Genomic DNA, 5,412 nt, shown 5'->3' on the forward strand with positions numbered 1-5,412 from the left:
TTTATTGCATTTATGTTTTGTAGTTTTGAGAGATATACAGTATATACCAAGAAACTGTACAGTCATAAACAAATGCATGAAGCTAGTTAACAGTTGGGAGCAGTATCCATGGTAACCCATATTGAGTAGGAGCAAAATAAAAGGCTGAATTGATTTCAAAGGGAATGAAGTAAAGTGCTGATGGGAGCTGCCCATAGAGACCATCAAAATCTACTTCAGAATCCGGAGATGAATGAAGGTGAAAATTGGTTGTAAATATGAAACAGTCTGTGAGTGGATCCAGGGGGTAAAGCGTTCTACCAACATTTTGAATGCAATGAGGTAAACAAAATCCAATCACTTCCCAATCCATTCCATATTATCAAGAGGGATCAATGAGAGGTTTATATTATGCCGGATGCTGTGCAATAAGGGGAATAATATGGAACCATACGGTATACTTCCAAACTGGATGAAGCCTACCAACCAGACCCTTAGAGCAGATCCTCAAAGCAGTCTGTAGGGCATACTGTACACTGCTCGTATTGTCAATTCTTATATAATGTAAGAATAGACAATACTATCTGCTACTGTGTTCGGCAAACAGTAACTCTTCTCTGCTAGTCTCCTGAGCGGCAGAGAGACATCCTGGGGAGCGGTTTAATTAAATCTGTGCCACACACTTCAGTCTCTCATTCTTCATCATCTGTCGTGTTGGCCAGGGAGACTGAGTGGGCTTAGACCATGAGTGTAAATATGACCCAGGCCATCATTTGAAGACTACCCGTGTAAACTTCTGACTTCTAGAAAATGATGTATGTAATTAGAGCTTTTAGAGGACACGTAGTCATTTGTTAATTTATTGATTGATTTTTGAAGAGTAAGGATGTCAATGGGAGGTCATTCATGCCGTGCTGTTAAAAAGGCCTAACATGACTTGACAGACAACAAATCTTCAGTGCTTCAGTTAATAGCTTTCTAATTATGCTTTGGCTCTGCCGTCCACAATAGGACAGCTCCCATCAGTGCTAAAACCACCTCAACAAAGGATTGTACAAGCCTAAGATAGGCCTACATGGTTGAAGAAAGTAAAAAGCAATCACAACTTATGAGATCAAAAAAATATATATTTTCACAGCTGACAAAATATGCAATCACTCTACTTGCAAAATACTATCACATCTCCAGATTTACTTTCAGTGTTTTTATTTCAACAATAACTGAGTTAAACCATGACAGCTAATCTCCCTAAATACAACCGTGAATACTTCGTAGCTTTGACTGAATTTCTAATTTCATTACTGTAAAGTCTTGTAAATATCCTAAGGTCTCAAAACATGCCCAGCCGTCAGTCATTCCCTAATGTGATATGTCAGCTGATGAGCTGTGCTGTTTGAGGTTGTCATTTTCCATTCTTATCATGTGAATCCTGCTAATTATTGTGTCTGTCTGGGTTTCAGAGACAGTCAGAACCAGATGCACCTGTGCCCACAGCATCTCAGGGCTGTTTAAGTAGGTCAGCTCTAGAAATATCTCTGTTCAGTGAGAGAAAGAGACATCACGGACCCCATCTCTGCCATCTCCCTCGCTCCCAGTCGGTGACAATGCAAGGCTAATGTTATCACAAAGATGCCTCAATCCTTTATTCATCTCCAGCAAGATAATGAGAGCTGAACTCATTAAGGACATTTCCCTCGATACTGCATGGCAGACTAACAGTACCAGTCAGGGCTTGTGTGGAGCTGTAGACCTGAACTACTTCCGAAAAGCTTTTAAATAGGTTTTCTGTACTTGCTCCCTGAACTAATACACAAAGTTGCAGTGGATTTTGTCATATTAGAACACTTTTCTTCCTTCTGACAGATTGACAACATCTCATATGTCACTGTCATCATGGGGTTGTCAGTGGCTGTCAGTGCGATTCTCATGTCATATCAACTCGCGACGTGGCTGGGTAGCAGTAAATGACACTAAGCCATTTGTATGCCAGGAGATCCGGGAGTGATTTCGTGCAAGTACATCACTGTCTAGAAGGTCTCTATTGGTCATCCGATATTTATGAAAATGTATGGTCAGGTTGAAAACAGCTGCACTCTTAAAATCTAGATAAGAAATGCAGGCAGACATAGCTTTAAATTCAAGTGTGACCTTTCAGAACATTTAGCAGCGTTGAAACCATATAACATCCTGTGCAAATTGGATTGTGCACTCCAGACACAGTAGAGTATAATGACAACTTTCTGGAGAAACTGGGAAAGTGATCGACTGCAAATAAAATATCGAACTCTTCTCCCTCACTCATCCTTCGCTAAGTATGTCCTTCTGCTGTTTGGCCAACTATGGAGTTTTGACAGTGCTCAGGGACTTTTCTTTTACAAGACAGCTGTGCAACACATCCATGCTCAGTGCAGTCAAATACGTGATTTTCCTGTGTTTTCTATACACTGAGTGTACAAAACATTATGAACACCTGCTCTTTCCATGACATACAGTGCCTTGCGAAAGTATTCGGCCCCCTTGAACTTTGCGACCTTTTGCCACATTTCAGGCTTCAAACATAAAGATATAAAACTGTATTTTTTTGTGAAGAATCAACAACAAGTGGGACACAATCATGAAGTGGAACGGCATTTATTGGATATTTCAAACTTTTTTAACAAATCAAAAACTGAAAAATTGGGCGTGCAAAATTATTCAGCCCCCTTAAGTTAATACTTTGTAGCGCCACCTTTTGCTGCGATTACAGCTGTAAGTCGCTTGGAGTATGTCTCTATCAGTTTTGCACATCGAGAGACTGAAATTTTTTCCCATTCCTCCTTGCAAAACAGCTCGAGCTCAGTGAGGTTGGATGGAGAGCATTTGTGAACAGCAGTTTTCAGTTCTTTCCACAGATTCTCGATTGGATTCAGGTCTGGACTTTGACTTGGCCATTCTAACACCTGGATATGTTTATTTTTGAACCATTCCATTGTAGATTTTGCTTTATGTTTTGGATCATTGTCTTGTTGGAAGACAAATCTCCGTCCCAGCCTCAGGTCTTTTGCAGACTCCATCAGGTTTTCTTCCAGTATGGTCCTGTATTTGGCTCCATCCATCTTCCCATCAATTTTAACCATCTTCCCTGTCCCTGCTGAAGAAAAGCAGGCCCAAACCATGATGCTGCCACCACCATGTTTGACAGTGGGGATGGTGTGTTCAGGGTGATGAGCTGTGTTGCTTTTACGCCAAACATAACGTTTTGCATTGTTGCCAAAAAGTTCAATTTTGGTTTCATCTGACCAGAGCACCTTCTTCCACATGTTTGGTGTGTCTCCCAGGTGGCTTGTGGCAAACTTTAAACAACACTTTTTTATGGATATCATTAAGAAATGGCTTTCTTCTTGCCACTCTTCCATAAAGGCCAGATTTGTGCAATATACAACTGATTGTTGTCCTATGGACAGAGTCTCCCACCTCAGCTGTAGATCTCTACGCCCAATTTTTCAGTTTTTGATTTGTTAAAAAAGTTTGAAATATCCAATAAATGTCGTTCCACTTCATGATTGTGTCCCACTTGTTGTTGATTCTTCACAAAAAAATACAGTTTTATATCTTTATGTTTGAAGCCTGAAATGTGGCAGAAGATCGCAAAGTTCAAGGGGGCCGAATACTTTCGCAAGGCACTGTAGACTGACCAGACGAATCCAGTTTCCCCCTCCTCACTCAGACAACTCCCCGACAGTTCTAGCAACATTCTTGCTTGAGATATGGCTCTTTGCTAAGAAACTCTTTTGTTTTCAATTAAAATGGTGAAAAAAATCACAGTAAGGTACTTAATTGTTACCCATAAATAATTTGATATTGAGATAAAAACAGCTGCATTGGACCTTTAACAACCTTTTCTTCAGGCCAAGTCACAGCAAGAGAACTCTAGGGAGGCAGCAGATATTTGGGTGCAAAACCAATACTGGCACTCTTTGTGTTAGTTTATATTCTCAGAGAGCATACTTAGATTATTCATACACAAAATAAAGCTAGAAACAGACAAGCAAACAAAACAAATGTTGGGCTATGAAGCAAATCCTTTGACGAAAGTAAAGAGACCAAGATGGGGAAGGAGTAGTAACAGTTTCCTCTGTATCTCTTTGGCTGGATGGGGTAGATACTGCCTTTGTCTGGTACAATAGTTCCAACACAATAGTTCCAACAGTGACAAGTAGTTTCTATTAACTTTACAGGGCTTGTGTGTTTGGCTGTTGTACTGTATATAAACCTTGAATGAACACATTTGTTGCACAAAAAATAAGATTAAAAAAAGGCTTGATCATCTTTGGATATTTTATATGCGTGCTCTGTTTAAATTAATGGGATCACTTCAACATTGCCATTTGTGTGTAGTATTTTGTAGTAATGCTGGCAGTAAATCTTATTCACCGGATTTTTCCACCTCATGCCATGTTCATTATCCCTTTTGCATAGCTGGCATATAATGCATGAAAGTAGGTACAATCTTAAAAGATTACCAGACATTTCTAATCTACTCTGTCGCACTTTTGTTACTGCCACGGCTCACTTGAAAAATTATGTAAATCTCAATGTGACTACTCTGACTTCTCAATCCTTTTAAGGTTGCTCACACCTGTTGTATAATTAGGGCCCTGTGTTCTGTAGAATCATGTGACCATTTTATCCTGTTTAAGCCTTACACAGAAACAAGAATTATACAAGAAAGTTAAGCAATTGTCTGAGGATGGTGCTGGACTATCTGACATAAAATGAAAAGGGTTCAAATCCTTTTCATGTCACATGTCACATGATCACGCACAACACCGGGCCCTAGGTATAATATGCTGTATCTCTGTAGCTCTTATTACATGTTCTCCAAGCATTAAAACATTATATCTGTCCTTAAAACAATATGATAACAAAGACATCCGAAAATACACCAATAATTTAGGTCACTCCCCTCTACAGTATCCCAAGTTAGGATCTCATGTTGGTGCATTGGTTGCTAGATCGAATCCCGAGCTGACAAGGTAAAATCTGTCGTTCTGCCCCTGAACAAGGCACTTAACTCACTGTTCCTAGGCTGACATTGAAAATAAGAATTTGTTCTTAACTGACTTGCCTAGTTAAATAAAGGTCAAATAAAATAATACAAATTGGTGGTTGTGATGTGATAAAGTTCACAGTAAAGTGGCCTTTGAGTCTCCAACTAGTTGGTCAGACTTTAACCCTGCACCACCTTGTGGTCACATTGGTAGAGCTAAACCTTATTACACCAATAAAGCATGATATGACAGTCGTTCGACTGAATAGCTCTTCTACAACTCCACAGAGGAAATGAGCCATTGGCCATTCACAGTTTTCCACTGAGCTTGCTGTTATCATGTCTACTCAGAATGTTATTTTTGATCATCATTTGAACATTATGAAGAAAATGGTTCCTCATTG

This window comes from Oncorhynchus mykiss, chromosome 6, assembly GCF_013265735.2.
Source record: "Oncorhynchus mykiss isolate Arlee chromosome 6, USDA_OmykA_1.1, whole genome shotgun sequence".
NCBI lineage: Eukaryota > Metazoa > Chordata > Actinopteri > Salmoniformes > Salmonidae > Oncorhynchus > Oncorhynchus mykiss.